Source organism: Lycium barbarum, chromosome 5 (genome assembly GCF_019175385.1).
Source record: "Lycium barbarum isolate Lr01 chromosome 5, ASM1917538v2, whole genome shotgun sequence".
NCBI lineage: Eukaryota > Viridiplantae > Streptophyta > Magnoliopsida > Solanales > Solanaceae > Lycium > Lycium barbarum.
In genome coordinates, this window is record NC_083341.1 from 31,520,598 (window position 1) to 31,544,802 (window position 24,205).

The 24,205-nt window shown below is 39.4% G+C and overlaps 1 long non-coding RNA gene across 1 annotated transcript; it reads right to left on the reverse strand.

The window, feature by feature from the left end:
* Window positions 1-10,169: 10,169 nt before the first annotated feature.
* On the reverse strand, window positions 10,170-14,969 carry LOC132642429 (uncharacterized). Its single transcript, XR_009583154.1, has 3 exons — window positions 14,496-14,969; window positions 13,535-13,585; window positions 10,170-10,404 (listed from the first exon to the last, which is right to left on the reverse strand). It is a non-coding gene; the product is annotated as an uncharacterized LOC132642429 (long non-coding RNA).
* Window positions 14,970-24,205: the final 9,236 nt, after the last annotated feature.

The following is a 24,205-nucleotide window of genomic DNA, read 5'->3' on the forward strand; positions in this document are numbered from 1 at the left end:
AACTGTAATCCATACGCCAAGTTTTCATCTGCGTATTATGATAAGTTTATATCACAATTCAAGTCTAAACTAATTATCCTTCCTTTCTACGATGATATGTGTCACAATAAAAGAGAATTGGGTACAACACGTATCACAACACAACTATTCAGGTAGTACGTTCAATCACAATAACAGGGTAGCAAGCCACCATTAACAACAACCAAGCTAATAGAATTCCATCCTGAATCGCCACAGTATGAATACAACTGCACATTCACAATGCGTAAATAACAGCGGCAGGTGTACATAATCAGAAGTCAAACCAACCTAGTTAATATCCAACCAAATACCATGTCCGAAGACCTAATCATGCTTTCTCCCATCAATTCTACACAACATATACATTTCGCGAATCAAAGTCTAACTAAAGTAAGTCGTAACTTACCTCAAATGCAGAACAGGAGCCACGACCTTCTCCACACGAGCCTTATGTTTCCAAAGTGCCTCAGAACGGTCAAAGTCAAGCAATATGATGCTAAGTAAGCGATAAACCTTCTATTCAAACAAGAACAACAATTTGGGGAGAAGACCCAATTACTTCTACCCTTTTTAGTTGGTTAATTAATCCTTAGGACCATAATCATCCTAATTCTAGTCTCAGTCATCATATAGAACCAGCTAATGGGTTTTCTAATCGATTTAACCGTCCTTACATAGTTTTAGGCCAAAGATTCCATTTCTATGAGAACCCTAGGTTTTAATTCAACAATTTCACCATTTAATATCAAATTATCATCCTAGGAAGTGATTATATAAACTCCTAGATGAACAATTATCAATAATATCAATAATATCAATAACCCATTCATTATTCTAGATTTTTATAAACTGACGTGTTCTAACCTTTCAATTCTCCATTAACAAGCTTTTAATGATGCTAGAAGTTATCATGATTGAAGAACGAATAAAATTAATGGTGGAAAGTTACCTTGATAAAGGAGTAGTGACCTAGCCTTAGAAAATTTGCCTCAAGGATTATTGGGAACTGTTCTTGGAGTTATGTGGGGAGGGTCGAAATAAGGTATATAAACAGGATTTCTAATTTAATGAGAACTGCTGCAACGGCCTCGCTGCAGCAAGATCCACTTCCGCTGTAGCGGACCCTTGGAAGTTTGACCCTTAGCAGGAATACTTCCACGGTGTCTCGCTGCAGCGGCTTCGGCGCAGCAGGAATACTTCCGCTGCAGCGACGCCCTTAGGCAGTGAACACAAAATGATTTACTAACCTTTCACCCGACTTCTCACAATAAATCCGAGGTCCTAATAACACAAGCTTATCATGTAAAAAAATGTAAAAATATGCTACAGACTCACCCGCGGCCTCAGAATTCCCGACGGAGGTCAGAATTATTAAGTTAACCCCCGAATGAACACACAACAAGTTCAAACAAAACACGTAGTTAACCGAATCAAGTTTTAAACCTTTAATTTATACTTTTTAAATCGTTGTTAGCTCGTTCCTAGCCTCAGGAAGATACTAGTGAGGCTAAAAGGGTCAAAGTCTCCATAACGACCGAGCGGGTCATTACAGAAGCAAAATAGCAATGGTGGATGAGATAGTAGCTAAATATATGGTGAAGTTGCTCCTCGCATTCCCATATTTGATGCCACCCCTTTCTTTCATGATTTCCCAAACAGCTATGATAGGTAAACAATCCTTCAGTGTGATAGTTACTAGATTATGAGCTTTAAAGCTTCACCAGTTAATGAGTTGTTGCCTGAAGTTGTTGGATCTTGCTGGGATTCCCATAATGCCCCTATTATACACCATATATTTTGAGCAAAATATCCATTATAGAAAATATGATCAACATTTTCAACATTGGGTAAAGTACAATAGGTGCATATGGAAGGTAAAGAAATTCCCAGTTTGGCTATTCTGATATCAGTACGGATCTTGTCCCTCAAAGCTCTTCAAAGATTAAAAACACCTAATCCTTTCAACTCAACAATTCCATATAACAACCACAACTCCTAATATCAACGGATTCATGCAATTTCTTACTTCCAATTTCATACAATCCAATTTTAATCCTTCCATTACAACATCATCAATACAATTATACCATAAAATAAGAAAATCTTATCTTAATTTAATCAGAGTAATTTCTACACTTATTTCCTCACTTTTCACTATTTCTTCTTCCTCAATTCAATATCCAATGTTACTATCACCTCCTTGAACTTGAAAATCACTTGAAACTTAATCAAAACAAGCAACAAAATATTTTTCCTCAACAACCATGCTGGCCGAGAGCTTCTTCACAAGCTGCCATGGTCGTGAATGCCCTGGCTATGTGTTGCTCTCTCCCTTTCTCAATTTAATTGAAGTTGCAAATGAATGTACGACTAACATTAGTCATCAATGTGATTATATATGCTGCCCCACTCTAGGACACGTGCTCCTCTATAATGAGTCATTATTTTATACATATATTTTTTTATAAATCGGGTGGGGCCCACTCAAAGTGTAATTAATTAAATTAATCTTAATTGAATCACTAATCTCCATTTAATAATCTAATCATAGTTAATTAATCCCTAATCTCCATTAATATTTCCACACTAATTGGATTTGCAAGCAAATCGTGTACTTATTAAAAATCGGGGATTAAAAGCCCTTGTCTCATATCCCAAAAATTAATTTCGTCCTTAGACTTACGTCGATTAGCTTACAAATAATTCGACGTACGAAAGTACGGGATATAACATCCTTCCCCCCTTTAGAACATTCGTCCTCGAATGTTAAACTAGTCATGCACTACCAATACTTCCTTAAGCGTTCTTTTACTGAATTATATTCTTCACATGACTCTTTCGTTGGTCTATTTCCTTCAATCTATTACAATGCATTTCAGATCTCTATGTAACCATTCCCGTAATATTTCCTCCCTCTGTTGTATCTCGAGGTAATTATTCCACGTCGTTGTCTTTACTCTCCTCTTTATTTCGCAGTCGGTTGTCAGTTGTATTGCGAGCTCTTCTACTGAAGTGTTACTCTTTCTGGTGCACTTAGTCATAGCTGGTCTCCTTCTTCTTCTATAAGTTACTCCCTTAATATGTATCATTCAATTCGTCTCACCTCTTAATCTTTACATAAGATTTTATACTGCACAGACGTCCCTCGTCGATTTATTAGACTTTACAATCCTTGGAGTATTTCATGCCTCCGGTAACCAGTAGACCCTTCGCAAACTCTATGAATAAAATGAGATTTTCCAATGTGTAACATTATTTTACTTTAATAACCTTACATTGCCCTGCTGTTCCAGTCTATAGTCTGGAATCTTCAGCTTCAGGTATCACTTCTCGACTTTCTTTTTAACTGTTATTTTGCTTTTAGCTATTAATCTCGATCTTTATAGTTGGCTACCAAGTAGCGCTGGAGTTCCCTCATTGTATAACTTCACATAGCCGTTCTGTGCTCTGTCCATTATCAATTGGTATAACTCCGAAAGAGCCCTTGATTTGACATATAAATTCACTGTCTTCCAATAACTGGATCGTCCTGCTCATCTCGTTTAAGCTAATTCACAATTTCTCTTAACCCAACTTGTAACACTTTAGGCATATTCTATTGCCCCTTTACTCAGATTTTGTTTCTAGTTTTCCTGTCACACATTATGTTGCAATCTTTACATGAATATGTGAAGGTGCTCAATTTAGCCCGGGAAATATCTTAGTGTCGTTTCACTAATCTTTATGCTTTACCTTGTATTCTTCTCTCATACCTTTCAATGGTATCGGGGTTCAACTATGGCCATGTCCTATTTTCCCTTAGTATTAATCCTATCTCGGTACTTGGCTTAAACCATCTTACACCTTTCCTTAATGTATCCAAAATATCGTGACCACATTGTTATTACTGGATCCTTACTCTTCTTATCAAGTACTTACTTGGTCTTATTTTTAACATACAAATATGCGTAGATCGCATAACTATTCTTGTATAACTTGTACAAGGTACATCCAATCTTAGTCGTAGCCTTTCCTCTCCTGGTTCATTCTGCTTTACATATCTTAATTGTACTAAAACTCACTTGCTGTCTATCTTGTCATACTCATTTCCCTTCCTTTACTTACCATTCAATTTTCTCATATTCTACTATAGGAGATTTTCTATCCTTTCTCCTTTGCTACTTATAAGTCACAATATCATTAACGAACAACTCCATTTCCAACATCTTAGCCTCTAATCTAGTATAGCATGGCTATCCTTCGTAGTACCGCTTAAGTTACTCATTACCATTCTCTTGTCGCACTCTTTCTTTTTATAGGCACCCACTTTGTAATGCCATATCATTTAAGATTTTTACCGACGCTTCTCCGCACCATCTCAAATACCATCCTGACTTCTATCCATTCAGTGCTGGCTTTCAGATTTGTCCCAGAGAGGGACCTCACTTAAAGTTTAAGCATTCATATCAAATATTTTGCAGTACCAATTGTTTTCACCTTACACTTGTATTTCCCTTATCCGCTTCCCCCCTTTTGGGGTGTACTTATATCATTATCTATTTCTATTCTGCTCTATGTCCCCATTTCCAATTTTCAAATTCATATGATTCTTTTTCCAATACATTTGGTATACTGCACCATATCTATGTCTTTTCTTTATCATCTATAACTTAGATTACCCATGTATGAAACCTTAATACAATCACGAGGCGATGAGAACTTTTCTATGTACAGTACAAATCTCATCTAACCATCTATACTCGAGTAATACAACCCGTGTAGGAACTCATCTAAGGCCACATTCCACTTACTCCAATTCGTAATTAATCAGGACTTATAGTCGTTCCAAACGCTCAATTGGTTAGCACTTATATTCCGATGATAAGTGTACAAAGTTCTCTTGTAGTATTATCTTTATCCCAACGGATATCATCTGTTTCCTCTAATATATTTACAATACATTATTTGTTCCTTAGGCCTACCGTCCTTGTCCTTTAAGGATTTCACTATTTCCGAGGTAAAGTCATATACACGCAGTACTCCTTTATGCCTTATGCTCTTACACCCTTGTTGTATACCCAGTACTGACTTCTAACTTACTCAAAGTCATATCGAGTTCCTCTTAATGACAGTCTTATCTTATCACTTTGTCATCGTAATACACCTTTAAGTTTATAGCTATATATTTCCCTTTCGTTCTATACTCGTACTCAATTAATTTGTCTGTCTTAGGTGCTTCCTTTAGTATCCCCTTATCATTTCTCAGTCTATGTCCATCTTTTATTCTGTGCACGAGAAATCTCATGCTACCTCTGTATCCTTCGGAAAACACTATTTCTACATAACCCCTTTTCTCATTCTCCAAACGTATTCTGTTCATCCCTGTTTGTTCTTGTCACACTAGTCATTTTCCAGCACTCATTCCACCTCGTTGTTCGTCTTTCTATAGTTTGGTCTTTCACAACTCTGTCACTTATATTGCTTGTGTTCTTGGCTATACATGTCGTAACCAATTACTGCACTGTTATCTTGCTCGGTTCCTTCTTATTTCCTTCTTTCAATTAACTCCTTCTTTTCTTGTGCTCACTTCCATTTCCGTTATCGCATAATCTTTATTCTCAACTTTCCCTACATAACTTTATAAGTCCTTCTCATTCGTTCTATACCCTGCCTTTCCATTTCACATTTGCCTTTATACTTTAGTCACATGGATCACGTCATATCTTTTAGTTACTTCATCACTGGGCTTTACTCATTTTTGTAGCTATCCTTATTATACTCACATTATATCTTGATCGTAATCAATCCTATGGTGTAACACTTCTTAGCCTTAAGGATTCACGATTCTTACTATGGTTTAATCTAACTCTATGGAGCAGGTGTACTTAACCTTCCACCTTTTCTGATCAGTCTTATCCTTAATATCTCATAAGCTGTCTTATCAATATCATCATATTTGTCGTAATTCTTCCTCCTCCGTACTTTTATCTCAATCATACTATTACTCATTTTAACTGCAAACTCGTCGTAATTTATCCCTACTTATCAATTCACTCGATACCTCAATAAGACGTTCTGTTAAGATTTTCCACCTTTTTCTACATTATTCCCTAAGTGTCACAAGCTCTTTCCAGTTTATCCTAGCATTTCATCAACAACATATGAAACACATGATCCTAGACAGCCCACAAGTTTGAGTTTTCCTTCCACAAATTCCATCTCCAATTAGTTTATTAATAACTAATAAAATGTCACCATGAGGCATTCTCCAACCACCACCAGAAGAAAAACTAGAATCCGACAAGCACCACAGGACTTCTAGTGCTTGATTCACATGGTTTACCTCCAGATTTATTCTTGAGTCGTGAACGAATTGTTTAGTTCATAAACTACTTGCTGTATGCTCTGTATTCTTCCAATGAAGTGAAACTTAATTGCTGGACGTTTTTGCCCTTCAATATGAGCTTTTCTAAGGTAAAAATGTGGCTGGAAAGTTTTCTGGTCCGTTCAAATGAATTCCAAACTTTGCTGCTCATATATTCTTCTTCGAAATACAATTTCCCCAAATAAGAATGGTGCCTCTTACGGATGACATGGAGGGTATCTCTTAAAGCTTTAATCCAACATAATAAATTTACTCTATCGGTATCGACTTTCAAGACATGTTATGAACTTATATCTCATTCTCTTTTTTCTATTTCTGGCAAAATTTGGGCAGAGTTTCCTCTGTACTTCTTACTATCCCAAAACCTGCACGCAGGAAATACCAACAATGCCTCACAGGGCCAACATATATACGTATATATCATATCATATCATAGCCACACAGGGCTCCCAATTTCAAGTAAAAAGTATAGAGGTGTCGAAACTTACCTCACATATCGCACCTCGAGATGTACCTGATCCTTTAACGATCTGTCCTGTTATACCTTCCTATCTACCTCCCCTTTCATTCTTCAACTTTACATGTTAATCATACTTCAACATTCTTACCTTATCCGACATGCATCTTTCGCACCGTGGCTTACCTGTGTACTGTGTAGCTTCTAATATCATCAGTCACTTTCTTCTGTCGATGTTGTTCTTCAGCTGAAATCAAAGGTTAGTATAAGGAATTTAATTTCCTATGGCTGGGCTTTATCGCACGATCTAGGATAAGAAGGAAAGATAACATCCTAAATGTCCTGTAGCTTACTGTTTATAGATGTGGTGCACAACACACCGATAAACAAGACTCTACTAGACACGGTCTGTAGACACTCCGAGGATAAACTACTCTGATACCACTTTTGTCACGACCCAACCCCGTGGGCCATGACTAGTGCCCGACCTCGACACTCGTACATACCTGTTGGATATAGCCAAACTGAATCTAAGAACAATATGGAAACTTGCAAAAGAACTCCAAGGTTCATAACGTCGTCACGTATATATATATATATATATATATATATATATATATATATATATATATATATATATCCAGATAAACTGTCTCCTGAGGAGTCACAACTAATCAAATCATAAAATGATACGCAAGCAGACAAGGCTGTTACTACATATCAATATCATATGCAAGCCAACAAGGCTGCCACTACAGACGAACATCATATCATAGCACATCGTATAGACACAACTGAACAAAACTTATACACAACCCACACATATGTCTACAGACCTCTAAGAGTATCGATAGCGAAATATGACGGGACAGGGCCCCGCCGTACCCCTGGATAAACATATACGTATACATCATAAGATCTGTACAAAAATTCTAGGCTCCGGAACAACGAAGCTTTCCAAGACAGCTGAGTAGAAGTCCTATGCTGAAGGGTCACCAAACCGACTATCTGTACCTGCGGGCATGAAACGCAGCCCCCCGAAGAAAGGGGGGTCAGTACGGAATATGTACTGAGTATATAAAGCATGAAATACAATAAAGAGAATCATACTGAAATAGGAAGTACAGGAGACAAGTATAACATTCAGAATACCAAAACACTTGCCTTTTGAAACATAAATCATGCGTGTCAATATCATATATCATACCCGGCCCATTACGGGACTCGGTGAATAAGGTCGCCACATACCATCCTTGGCGCCATAAACACATCATATCACCGTCACATCATAACACCAACACATCATAGCACCATCACATCATAACACCATCATACATATATATATAGTACCCAGCCCTCTAGTGAGGGACCTGGTGAACAATGCAGTGAAACTGTGCACGAAAACGTATCCTGGCCCGAGATTCAGTGAAAGACATATTGAGGCATGCACGAGTAGAGTAGTGAGCAACCATATGCAAATTAAATCATATTTGAGACTCAATAGAATAATCAAAACGAACTATCATTTGAAAATCAAGACAATTGTCATATCAAGTACCTTTCGAATACCGCTATGGTTTATATCGAATAGAACTTCTGGAATCGCATACACGTATCAAGACATAATGAAATAGCTTATGGAAATCAAGAACATTAGCCATCCTAGCGGTTCTAAGAATAGGAACTCCTTTGGAATCATATACACGTCGTCTGTTTGTTTCATAAAGATCATGCCAAAAAGAAAGAAATGATAACTTTACATACCTGTTAAAGGTTAATCGTAATCACGTTCGCTTCGTCGCCCCTTTAGCCTATTTAATATGAAAGTAACGCTATCGTTAGTAAACTAAACTTTCTAGCTTATAAATCTATAGGAATCATCCGTTAATTCATACTTTCATTAGTTAAGAACTTAACGGAAATCGGGCAGCATTTCCCCTATATACTCGCTTAACCCGAACTTCCAATTAACCTCCTGTTATCACAAAAATACCAACAATGACAGTAATAGAGATATGCATATAAAACCCTTACAATTCAGCCCATAAACAACTCAAACAATCCAACAACCCTTCTTAACCCTTTCCCAATCCAAATCATTAACGTTTTAAGATTATACCCCAAACAAACCAACATACGCTTTGTATACGATACGTTATACACTTCTTTCTTCCAAATTTAGAATCCACATCAACGACAACACGACAACAACACGAACAACAACATATGAACATAAACCATACTTTTAATCCTTTCAACTCAACAATTCCATATAACAACCACAACTCCTAATATCAACGGATTCATGCAATTTCTTACTTCCAATTTCATCCAATCCAATTTTAATCCTTCCATTACAACATCATCAATACAATTATACCATAAAATAAGAAAATCTTACCTTAATTTAATCGGAGGAATTTCTACGCTTATTTCCTCCAATTTCACTATTTCTTCTTCCTCAATTCAATATCCAATGTTGCTATCACCTCCTTGAACTTGCAAATCACTTGAAACTTAATCAAAACAAGCAACAAAATATTTTTCCTCAACAACCATGCTGGCCGAGAGCTTCTTCACAAGCTGCCATGGCCGTGAATGCCCTGGCTATGTGTTGCTCTCTCCCTTTCTCAATTTAATTGAAGTTGCAAATGAATGTACGACTAACATTAGTCATCAATGTGATTATATATGCTGCCCCACTCTAGGACACGTGCTCCTCTATAGTGAGTCATTATTTTATATATATATATTTTTTATAAATCAGGTGGGGCCCACTCAGAGTGTAATTAATTAAATTAATCTTAATATAATCACTAATCTCCACTTAATAATCTAATCATAGTTAATTAATCCCTAATCTCCATTAATATTACCACACTAATTGGATTTACAAGCAAATCGTGTACTTATTAAAAATCGGGGATTAAAAGCCCTTGTCTCATATACCAAAAATTAATTTCGTCCTTAGACTTACGTCGATTAGCTTACAAATAATTCGACGTACGAAAGTACGGGATATAATGTCACGACCCAACCCCGTAGGCCGTGACTAGTACCCGATCTGGGCACCCAAACACATCTATCCAATGCTATCTCAACTGTTATCAAACGCATTCAAGTATAAAGCAGAAGCCGTCAAGGCTATATTTCAAATTTAGATAATTTCCAGAAAAATTTTGGCAGAGTTTCCTTTGTTTTAAATACTATCCAAAATAACCCTGCGCACAGAAAATACCAACAAAGGCCACACCGGCCAGCAAAGAAATATATAAACATATGCGGACCGGCCGCCGCGGCGAATGGGGTCGCCCCAAACACAACATATACACACATCCGTACAGAAAGACCCTAACCCACAAACATGTCCACAGACCTCTAAACAGACCGACAGAGTCATATGACGGGACAGGGCCCCGCCGTACCCGGAGTTGCCATACATACAGAATATACAGAAGACAGAAGATATATACCAAAAGTACACGCTCCGGACCAAAGGAGCTCTTCAAAATAGCAGAATCTGAGCCCTAGACTGGCGGCGTATCTTCAGGTGCGTCTGTACCTGCGGGCATGTAACGCAGCCCCCGAAGAACCGGGGGTCAGTACGAAAAATGTACCGAGTATATAAAGCAGAAACATAACAAACATAATCATAGTCTGAACCGGAAGCACAGAAATATAGCAAACGGAATCGTAATCCAACGAACAGACAGAGATATACCGGACAGAGTCGTAGTCCAGATAGACAGACGGAAGGATACCGGACAGAATCATAGTCCAGACGGACAGACAAAATCATAATCCATACGGACAGACAGAATCAGAATCCAATCAGACAGACAAAATCATAATAGGGCACAAGAACGTGGTCGCCACTCCTGCCTTTGGCGCCACAACATATCATATTTCAGAAGATTTCACATCTTCGAACATCTCCGTCACATAACACATCATATCATAACCACGGTAACCCCTTCATACAAAAGTTCACTTTAAAGACATTTTATAAGGAAATGGTTTCAATCTTACTGAAGGAATTGGAGCGGATTTCCATCTCGAATTCCGAGGAACGGAGTTGTATTTAAGGCTCGCGGTCGAGCCTATCATGTTCAGAACATTCCTAAGAATAAAGGGGAAGGTTTTACATACCTCGATTGCGCCTTACGCTCGCTTGGCTTCGATTCCAATTTCGTCCAGAATCTAGAAATGGTCAAGTTTACCAATTGTCAATTCAAGCCTTTAGAATTCCATACTTAATCACATAATTGCCTACCGAAATTTTGGCAGCATTTCCCCTATATATTTAACATCCCAGAGACTTAGCTCGGCTTAATATATCAACACAGCACCCAACAACAACATCAATAACAACAACAAGTATTACAAAATATGCAATATGGCATTACTAGCCATCTTTCCGACATAACACAATATCTTTCATTCCGACCTTACACTTCCAAACCAATCTTACCATTTTCATATTCATCACTTATCAAGGTCATTACAACATGATTCGGAGACATATCATATCGCTTTCGCCAAATATACATAAGGTATACACAATATACAAGCTTCCTACCAAAGGCATAATTCATCCACAATTTCCAATCTTTTAGCAAACATGTTCATGACATACTTCTATCTTCCAACTTCATCAATGATAATCATAATTTGCCTCTTACTACTTTCATTTCCACATTTACACAAGTGACAATAAATTTGCATAATTTCCTACAACAACTTAACAACCATTCTTCCATCATCCACATCACACCACACGACTACATGCTATATTTTCCAACTTCCCCTAATTCATTCAACTTTCACTTCCAATATAAATTCCATCATAATCACAACTCGGATACAATACAAAATTCAACACATCTCAACCACATAATTATGCACACACACGGCCATACATATGCATACATACCAATACCATACAAACTTCCATATTTCCATAGGCCGTGACTAGTACCCGATCTGGGCACCCAAACACATCTATCCAACGCTATCTCAACTGTTATCAAACACATTCAAGTATAAAGCAGAAGCCGTCAAGGCTATATTTCAAATTTAGATAATTTCCAGAAAAATTTTGGCAGAGTTTCCTTTGTTTTACATACTATCCAAAATAACCCTGCGCACAGAAAATACCAACAAAGGCCACACCGGCCAGCAAAGCAATATATAAACATATGCGGACCGGCCGCCGCGGCGAATGGGGTCGCCCCAAACACAACATATACACACATCCGTACAGAAAGACCCTAACCCACAAACATGTCCACAGACCTCTAAACAGACCGACAGAGTCATATGACGGGACAGGGCCCCGCCGTACCCGGAGTTTCCATACATACAGAATATACAGAAGACAGAAGATATATACCAAAAGTACACGCTCCGGACCGAAGGAGCTCTTCAAAATAGCAGAATCTGAGCCCTAGACTGGCGACGTATCTTCAGGTGCGTCTGTACCTGCGGGCATGTAACGCAGCCCCCGAAGAACCGGGGGTCAGTACGAAAAATGTACCGAGTATATAAAGCAGAAACATAACAAACATAATCATAGTCTGAACCGGAAGCACAGAAAAATAGCAAACGGAATCGTAATCCAACGAACAGACAGAGATATACCGGACAGAGTCGTAGTCCAGATAGACAGACGGAAGGATACCGGACAGAATCATAGTCCAGACGGACAGACAGAATCATAATCCATATGGACAGACAGAATCAGAATTCAAACAGACAGACAGAATCATAATAGGGCACAAGAACGTGGTCGCCACTCCTGCCTTTGGCGCCACAACATATCATATTTCAGAAGATTTCACATCTTCGAACATCTCCGTCACATAACACATCATATCATAACCATGGTAACCCCGGGGACAGATCACACGCCGGGAAACCGAACACATCATACGTCGTAACATATACACGGTAACCGGGGATGACATATACCACAGCACCCCGGAACTGGACACATCATTCTTCAGAATTCATACATGGGACCCGGCCCCCGACAAGGGACTCGGCGGCCCATCCGCACGATATAAACCGGCCCGGGATCCGGTGAAAGGAAGCATTGAGACATCCATGAACAGATTAATGAGAAACCACATACATACAGATCGTTATACCGACTCAATCAAACTGAAGTAGGCCAAATGGCGAGTCAAATCAGAGTATTCGGATAGCGTTCATAATGTGCGCCTATATCCTGCTTGGGAAGGCACGACAGATTATTACCAGAATCAGATTTTTTTTGATGTCAAAGCCATTTTGTAAAATTTATATAAAAAGTAGTCATATCGTGATCAGAATAATAGTCCAGATGTTGCCTGTGAGAAACGGACAGAAATAGGGCAATTCAGGTCATATAAAAAGTGTCGGGGCCTTGTGGGCCCACCTCGGACCAACTTGAGGCAACATACGTAAAATACTGATAATAGACCTTAAGAGGTCATCCATAATCATTTGGGAGTATTCCGACTTCGTTTAGGAAGGTTTCATACAAAAGTTCACTTTAGGGACAAATTATAAGAAAAGTGATTCAGTCTCGCTGAAGGAATTGGAGCGGGTTTCCATCTCAAATTCCGGGGAACGAAGTCGTATTTAAGGCTCGCGGCCGAGCCTATTATGTTCAGAACATGCCTAAGAAGGAAGGGGTAGGCTTTACATACCTCGATTGCGCCTTACGCTCGCTTGGCTTCGATTCCAATCTCGTCCAGAATCTACAAATGGTCATGTTTACCAATTGTCAAATTCAAGACTTAAGACTCCAAATTCATTACATATTTGCCTACCGAAATTTCGGCAGCATTTCCTTTATACATATAACATCCCCAAAAGTTAAACACAGCCAAACAATCAACACAACCCAACAACAATATCCATAATGACAACAAGTATTTCAAAACACATAATATGGCACAATTTGCCATCTTTCCGGCATAACGTAACATCTTTCATTCCGACCTTACACTTCCAAACCAAACTTATTATTTTCATATTCATCACTCATCAAGATCACTACAACATGATACAAAGGCATATCCTATCGTTTTCACCAAATATACATAAAGTATGCACAATATACAAGTTTCCTACCAAAAGCATAATTCACCCACAACTTCCAATCTTTTAGCAAACATGTTCATGATATATTTCTATCTTTCAACTTCATCAACGACAACCATAATTTGCCTCTTAATACTTTCATTTCCATTTTTACATAAGTGACAATAAATTTGCATAATTTCCTACAACAACTTAACAACCATTCTTCCATGATAACAAAAACCATTATTCTTTCATTCACTTCACAATAACACACTTAACATACTAACAAGATTTAATTCACCTTCCATCATCCACATCACACCACACGGCCACATGCTATATTTTCAAACTTCCCCTAATTCATTCAACTTTCACTTCCAATATAAATTCCATCATAATCACAACTAGGATACAATACAAAATTCAACACATCTCAACCACACAATTATGCACACACACGGCCATACATATGCATACATACCAATACCATACAAACTTCCATATTTCCATAGTTTCTACCCATTCCTACATTCCACAACATAAACAAAGCTTCATAACATGAAAAGAACATAAGATTCTTACCTTTTTACCAACAAATTCTCCTTGCTACCAAAGATAGTTTCTTGCCAAAATAATTGTACCAAGTTGTAGAGAATCTTGCACTTAGTAATAATCCCACAAGAAATGGATTTTTGAACCAAGGATTTAACTCCAAGATTTTTTTTTTCTTTTCTTTTCTCTTTCTCTTCTTGGCCGTAGGCCTTCTTTTTTTTTCCTCTCAATTTTATGTTCTTGAAACTTCTTGAAAAGGAAAGAATTATGGATCATCTTCTTATTAATACATGAGTTAAATTTATTGTGGGCTTGGGCCATTTTAATTACCATGGCCGGCCACCCTTTGCATATTTGGGCCTTCTCTTTCTTTTTTTTTTTTGATTCCCCAAGCCCAATTACTTATGGCTAATTTAAAATTCCCGAGGCTAATTTCCGAAATTCCAATTTTTTCCCTTGGCCTTCTTCCGTATTTCACACCAATAATTTCATAGCCAACACATTCATACCAAGTAAGGTCCAATTATGGCCTCATTCATTACAAGCCAAGTTATCTCCAATTTTTCGAATATGCAAAAATACCAGATGTAACATCCTCCCCCCCTTTAAAACATTCGTCCTCGAATGTCAAATTGACCTCATGGGGCGTCATACTACCTCGGGAAGGTTCTTTTTATAATCGTCCTTTGTTGACTTTCCGATATGGATTCTTTTCCAATATGATGGAGTAAATTTTCACATTACTAACTCATATGCTTTCATAACGTATTTCCTCGCATCCCACACAGTCACTGGGCCATGAACTATATTCTGGTAACAAATGAATGCTTTTCGCTCTTTCACGGACGTTATGTCCCTTCTTCCTTTCCTTCTAAGCTTTTCAGACATCATAATCCATATCCCTTCTTGTTACGCTCCTCGGTTCCTTACCCCATCATAGTATCCCCATGTCATACCAATCAGATTCACAATTGGGATCGGGCGCATAGAAGCATATCGGACGGATTCGCAATTGAAGGCAGACGTACTAAACTATGGCGGACGGATTCGTAGTCAAAGTCAGATGTATGGGAGGGTATCAGACAGATCCGAGATCAGAGTCAGACGTACAAAGATGTATCAGACAGACTCGTAATCAGAGTCAGACATACAGAGTTATATCAGACAGATTCATATCCCGAGTCAATCGGACAGAGGTGTATCAGACAGAAACGTAATCGGATTCAGAAGTACAGAGGCGTAATGGACAGAGCCTTATCAGAATCAGAGGTGCAGAAGTGCAACAAATAGAGTTTTGATTAGGACCAGACCACTTCTATTAAGGCTCCAGTGATTTACGAAAATTTCCCCTTGTCGACCTCTCATTATTCACCTCGACAATTATATCACTGATTATCTCACCGAAACCTGTTCAGTCATTCATAAACTTGTTCGCCAAGTTGTCATACAAATCGTCTTACGTGTCGCTTATCGACTCTTTCAAAGATTCTGCTTAATCACATCTCTTATCCTTCATCTTTTCTAATATCCACATTTATATATATCATACTTACACTTGTGAAAAATTTTGTATTACTTCCCAGGAGGTCACCCATCCCAGAATTGCTCTGGCCTTAGCACGCTTAACTTCGAAACTTTCATGCACTTGGATGCGTTAATGCTAATATAATTGCGTCGACTGCCCCGCACGACCTTTGTCACATAATTTAGGGCAGATCGGGATCTTAGTAAATTTTTGAAAAGTTCTCGTAGCGGGTCCCACCCCGGGCTAAACCATACAATTATCATGTTGTCTCTCTGAATCTTCAATATCTATCAAGTTGACAATTACCTTACTCTTACTAATACCCAGAAGAAGAAAATCACATAATATGATAAAGGATAGACCCATTCATACACATATCCCTCAAGAAAAGATCACTAACATACCTGGGTGTGCGCTTGAAGACGCTCCTGGGTCCTGCCGGCTGGTCAAAGCAAATACGCGGTTCGAAGGACCGCTGTAACCAGAAGCTGCACCTCGACCTCGACCACGACTCGCTGGTGCTGGTGCTCCTCGCCCTGTGGGGCGTATGGCTGCCGAAGGAGAAAACGAGCCAGCAACTGACCCGGTAAGCTGGGCTGAACCACCTGGACCACCCCTATACGGACACTCTCTCATCGTATGGCCTTGTTGTCCACAAGAAAAGCAGGCACCAGTGGCACGATAACACTCACCAGGGTGACGCCTCCTGCAATAAGGACACCGAGGTATGGATGGCCCCATCTGACTGAAACTCCTATTTACTTGCGAACTCGAAGCCATGGAGTTCTGTCCCGAGAACTGTGGGGGCGTACTGTATGCTGGCTGGGACGAATACCTGTTACCTTGCCGCTGAGAAAACTCACTCTGAAATCCCCCTGAGTACCCGGCCGATCTAGCTCTCTTAGGCCGGCTCCCGTCATGGCCCCTATCAGGACGACGTTCCCTACGCCGGTCCTCCATGCCCTGGGCGTATGCCTGCACCCGGGCAACATGCATCCCTGGCTGAGAAGCCATCGCCAAGCAACCATCGATCAAATAAGGGTCTAGCCCCATCACATACCGGTGCACCCTATCGGCCATCTCGGCTACTATAGCGGGTGCATACCTAGCCAACGAGTCGAACTCTAGGCTATACTCTCGAACACTTCTACCGTTCTGTTTCAGATGCAAGAATCGATCAACCCTGGCTCTCCGTAGCTCTCGAGGTAGAAAATGATCAAGAAAGGCCTTAGTAAACTCGGCCCATACTGCTGGGGCAGCATCATCACCCCTGGATAGCTGCCAGGACTCATACCAGTTCGCCGCTACCTCATATAACCGATACGAGGCCAATTCAACGGACTCAGTCGGCGACACCTTAATCAACCGTATCGTGCTCTCCATCTTTCTAATAAACTCCTGGGGGTCCTCTTCGGGTTTTGTCCCAGAGAATTCTGGAGGATTACATGTCAAGAACTCACGAGCCCTGGAGCATTCATACCTGTCCGAACGACCACCCCCAAATCCATGCCTACGAACCTGCTCCGTCATCAGTGTGGTCAATAACTGAACCGCATCTCACATAGCCCTGTCCTCCGCCCCTGGCTGTGGAGCTGGAGGCTCGGGCACTGGAACCCTGGGAGCTCGCGGTGGAGCCTCCCTCTGATCAGCAGCTGCTGCAGCTCCAATCTCCTCTGCTAAGGGCGGTGTAACAGAGCCGGCTGATAGGGGCTCATCCTCACGCGCTAACCGTGCACTGGCCCTGGTAACTCTCTGGGCCCGGCTGGTTTCTTCTACCTCCACCCCCGCTTTGCCTTTCTGGGCAGCTGTTGCCTTCTTCGGAGGCATCGCTGAAAACATAACAAATCGTCAGGAGGGGATCATCCTACTAATACAGTTCTATCGCACGATCTAAGATTCAAAGAGAGGTAACATCCTAGATGCCCTGTAGCCTCCTGTTTATAGATGTGGTGCACAACACACCGATAAACAAGACTCTACTAGACACGGCCTGTAGACATACCGAGGACTAACCGCTCTGATACCACTTCTGTCACGACCCAACCCCGTAGGCCGTGACTAGTACCCGATCTGGGCACTCAAACACATCTATCCAACGCTATCTCAACTGTTATCAAACGCATTCAAGTATAAAGCAGAAGCCGTCAAGGCTATATTTCAAATTTAGATAATTTCCAGAAAAATTTTGGCAGATTTTCCTTTGTTTTACATACTATCCAAAATAACCCTGCGCACAGAAAATACCAACAAAGGCCACACCGGCCAGCAAAGCAATATATAAACATATGCGGACCGGCCCCGCGGCGAATGGGGTCGCCCCAAACACAACATATACACACATCCGTACAGAAAGACCCTAACCCACAAACATGTCCACAGACCTCTAAACAGACCGACAGAGTCATATGACGGGACAGGGCCCCGCCGTACCCGGAGTTTCCATACATACAGAAGACAGAAGATATATACCAAAAGTACACGCTCCGGACCAAAGGAGCTCTTCAAAATAGCAGAATCTGAGCACTAGACTGGCGGCGTATCTTCAGGTGCGTCTGTACCTGCGGGCATGTAACGCAGCCCCCGAAGAACCGGGGGTCAGTACGAAAAATGTACCGAGTATATAAAGCAGAAACATAACAAACATAATCATAGTCAGAACCGGAAGCACAAAAATATAGCAAACGGAATCGTAATCCAATGAACAGACAGAGATATACCGGACAGAGTCGTAGTCCAGACAGACAGACGGAAGGATACCGGACAGAATCATAGTCCAGACGGACAGACAGAATCATAATCCATACGGACAGACAGAATCAGAATCCAATCAGACAGACAGAATCATAATAGGGCACAAGAACATGGTCGCCACTCCTGCCTTTGGCGCCACAACATATCATATTTCAGAAGATTTCACATCTTCGAACATCTCCGTCACATAACACATCATATCATAACCACGGTAACCCCGGGGACAGATCACACGCCGGGAAACCGGACACATCATACTTCGTAACATATACACGGTAACCGGGGACGACATATACCACAGCACCCCGGAACCGGACACATCATACATCAGAATTCATACATGGGACCCGGCCCCCGACAAGGGACTCGGCGGCCCATCCGCACGATATAAACCGGCCCGGGATCCGGTGAAAGGAAGCATTGAGACATCCATGAACAGATTAATGAGAAACCACATACATACAGATCGTTATACCGACTCAATCAAACTGAAGTAGGCCAAATGGCGAGTCAAATCAGAGTATTCGGATAGCGTTCATAATGTGCGCCTATATATTGCTTAGGAAGGCACGACAGGTTATTACCAGAATCGGATTTTTTTTTATGTCAAAGCCATTTTGTAAAATTTATATAAAAAGTATTCATATCGTGATCAGAATAATAGTCCAGATGTTGCCTGTGAGAAACGGACAGAAATAGGGCAATTTAGGTCATATAAAAAGTGTCGGGGCCTTGTGGGCCCACTCGGACCAACTTGAGGCGACATACGTAAATTACTGATAATAGACCTTAAGAGGTCATCCATAATCATTTGGGAGTATTCCGACTTTGTTTAGGAAGGTTTCATACAAAAGTTCACTTTAGGGACAAATTATAAGAAAAGTGATTCAGTCTTGCTGAAGGAATTGGAGCGGGTTTCCATCTCGAATTCCGGGGAACGAAGTCGTATTTAAGGCTCGCGGCAGAGCCTATTATGTTCAGAACATGCCTAAGAAGGAAGGGGTAGGCTTTACATACCTCGATTGCGCCTTACGCTCGCTTGGCTTCGATTCCAATCTCGTCCAGAATCTACAAATGGTCATGTTTACCAATTGTCAAATTCAAGATTTAAGACTCCAAATTCATTACATATTTGCCTACCGAAATTTCTGCAGCATTTCCTTTATACATATAACATCCCCAAAAGTTAAACACAGCCAAACAATCAACGCAACCCAACAACAATATCCATAATGACAACAAGTATTTCAAAACACATAATATGGCACAATTTGCCATCTTTCCGTCATAACGTAACATCTTTCATTCCGACCTTACACTTCCAAACCAAACTTATTATTTTCATATTCATCACTCATCAAGATCACTACAACATGATTCAAAGGCATATCCTATCGTTTTCTCCAAATATACATAAAGTATGCACAATATACGAGTTTCCTACCAAAAGCATAATTCACCCACAACTTCCAATCTTTTAGCAAACATGTTCATGATATATTTCTATCTTTCAACTTCATCAATGACAACCATAATTTACCTCTTAATACTTTTATTTCCATTTTTACATAAGTGACAACAAATTTGCATAACTTCCTACAACAACTTAACAACTATTCTTCCATGATAACAAAAACCATTATTCTTTCATTCACTTCACAATAACACACTTAACATACTAACAAGATTTAATTCACCTTCCATCATCCACATCACACCACACGGCCACATGCTATATTTTCCAACTTCCCCTAATTCATTCAACTTTCACTTCCAATATAAATTCCATCATAATCACAACTAGGATACAATACAAAATTCAACACATCTCAACCACACAATTATGCACACACACGGCCATACATATGCATACATACCAATACCATACAAACTTCCATATTTCCATAGTTTCTACCCATTCCTATATTCCACAACATAAACAAAGCTTCATAACATGAAAAGAACATAAGATTCTTACCTTTTTACCAACAAATTCTCCTTGCTACCAAAGATAGTTTCTTGCCAAAATAATTGTACCAAGTGGTAGAGAATCTTGCACTTAGTAATAATCCCACAAGAAATGGATTTTTGAACCAAGGATTTAACTCCAAGAATTTTTTTTTTCTTTTCTTTTCTCTTTCTCTTCTTGGCCGTAGGCCTTCTTTCTTTTTCCTCTCAATTTTATGTTCTTGAAACTTCTTGAAAAGGAAAGAATTATGGATCATCTTCTTATTAATACATGAGTTAAATTTATTGTGGGCTTGGGCCATTTTAATTACCATGGCCGGCCACCCTTTGCATATTTGGGTCTTCTCTTTTTTTTTTTTTTGATTCCCCAAGCCCAATTACTTATGGCTAATTTAAAATTCCCGAGGCTAATTTCCAAAATTCCAATTTTTGCCCTTGGCCTTCCTCCGTATTTCACACCAATAATTTCATAGCCAACACATTCATACCAAGTAAGGTCCAATTATGGCCTCATTCATTACAAGCCAAGTTATCTCCAATTTTTCGAATATGCAAAAATACCGGATGTAACATATAACATCCTTCCCCCCTTTAGAACATTCGCCTCGAATGTTAAACTAGTCATGCACTCCCAATACTTCCTTAAGCATTCTTTTACTGAATTATATTCTTCACATGACTCTTTCGTTGGTCTATTTCCTTCAATCTATTACAATGCATTTCAGATCTCTATGTAACCATTCCCGTAATATTTCCTCCCTCTGTTGCATCTCGAGGTAATTATTCCACGTCGTTGTCTTTACTCTCCTCTTTATTTCGCAGTCGGTTGTCAGTTGTATTGCGAGCTCTTCTACTGAAGTGTTACTCTTTCTGGTGCACTTAGTCATAGCTCGACCCCTTCTTCTTCTATAAGTTACTCCCTTAATATGTATCATTCAATTCGTCTCACTTTTTCATCTTTACATAAGATTTTATACCGCACAGACGTCCCTCGTCGATTTATTAGACTTTACAATCCTTGGAGTATTTCATGCCTCCGGTAACCAGTAGACCCTTCGCAGACTCTACGAATAAAATAAGATTTTCCAATGTGTAACATTATTTTACTTTAATAACCTTACATTTCCCTGCTGTTCCAGTCTATAGTCTGGAATCTTCAGCCTCATGTATCACTTCTCGACTTTGTTTTTAACTGTTATTTTGCTTTTAGCTCTTAATCTCGATCTTTAGAGTTGGCTACCAAGTAGCGCTGGAGTTCCCTCATTGTATAACTTCACATAGCCGCTCTGTGCTCTGTCCATTATCAATTGGTATAACTCCGAAAGAGCCCTTGATTTGACATATAAATTCACTGTCTTCCAATAACTGGATCGTCCTGCTCATCTCGTTTAAGCTATTTCACAATTTCTATTAACCCAACTTGTAACACTTTAGGCATATTCTATTGCCCCTTTACTCAGATTTTGTTTCTAGTTTTCCTGTCACACATTATGTTGCAATCTTTACATGAATATGTGAAGGTGCTCAATTTAGCCCGGGAAATACCTTAGTGTCGTTTCACTAATCTTTATGCCTTACCTTGTATTCTTCTCTCATACCTTTCAATGGTATCAGGGTTCAACTATGGCCATGTCCTATTTGCCCTTAGTATTAATCCTATCTCGGTACTTGGCTTAAACCATCTTACACCTTTCCTTAATGTATCCAAAATATCGTGACCACATTGTTATTACTGGATCCTTACTTTTCTTATCAAGTACTTACTTGGTCTTATTTTTAACATACTAATATCAACGGATTCATGCAATTTCTTACTTCCAATTTCATCCAATCCAATTTTAATCCTTCCATTACTACATCATCAATACAATTATACCATAAAATAAGAAAATCTTACCTTAATTTAATCGGAGGAATTTCTACGCTTATTTCCTCCAATTTCACTATTTCTTCTTCCTCAATTCAATATCCAATGTTCCTATCACCTCCTTGAACTTGCAAATCACTTGAAACTTAATCAAAACAAGCAACAAAATATTTTTCCTCAACAACCATGCTGGCCGAGAGCTTCTTCACAAGCTGCCATGGCCGTGAATGCCATGGCTATGTGTTGCTCTCTCCCTTTCTCAATTTAATTGAAGTTGCAAATGAATGTATGACTAACATTAGTCATCAATGTGATTATATATGCTGCCCCACTCTAGGACACGTGCTCCTCTATAGTGAGTCATCATTTTATATATATATATTTTTATAAATCAGGTGGGGCCCACTCAAAGTGTAATTAATTAAATTAATCTTAATTTAATCACTAATCTCCACTTAATAATCTAATCATAGTTAATTAATACCTAATCTCCATTAATATTTCCACACTAATTGGAATTACAAGCAAATCGTGTACTTATTAAAAATCAGGGATTAAAATCCCTTGTCTCATATCCCAAAAATTAATTTTGTCCTTAGACTTACGTCGATTAGCTTACAAATAATTCGACGTACGAAAGTATGGGATATAACATAAGGCATGACTCCTATATTACTACCTTCCATATATTCCATGACCATCTTGCATCCCAAAAGTTGAAAGTTCATGATTCTTAAGAGCTTCTTATGAGATAGACATGAGATATGTTCCATGATAATGATGATCATAAAGATGCTCTTATGAGCTTGGTAATCCTATCTTTATGATTTCATTGATGTTATTTCTTGTTGTTGCCTCACCTCATGATATTAGTTCCTTCTAGGTGAGACATAGCGATGATGATTATTCCATAATGTAATCGGAGGTTCCCGACCTTACGTCACTCTGAAAGAGTTACAGCTTTTATCTGAGCTCTCATGCATGCTTCATATTATGTATATGTAAGATTACACCATGCCTAGTTGGCCGGGCAGTAACCACTACGATAGGCGTAGTGGGCAGCTATGATGATGATTACACCATGCCTAATTGGTCGGGCAGACACCACTAGTAGGCAGCTTGAGATATTTACCCCAAACACGGGAGGCCCGAATGCGGGCTAATGATGATCACACCGTACCTATATGGACAGGCAGTTTATATATGTATACATGATATGATGATGTTTATTATAAAAATAGCATGCATGATTCTGACTTAAGAGGCAATCAGTTGCAGGTTATCTCTTTATCTTATGATCTGTTATTTCTCTATTATGTTATTGTACATGCCTTACATACTCTGTACTTTGTTCGTACTAACGTCCTTTCTTTATGGACGCTACGGTCGTGCCCACAGGTAGAATGGAAGACGGCGCAGACGCTTAGGAGCTTACTCAGCAGATTTGCAGGAGCACTCCATACTCCGGAGTTATCGCTTATTGGTATATTCGTTTGTGCACATATTTGGGGCATGACGGGGTTCTGTCCCATCCTTATGATTTCAGTACTCCAGTTAGAGGCTCGTAGATACATATGTGTGGGTAATTGATGTGACGTGACCTCTTCATTGTATACTCTGTACATCACT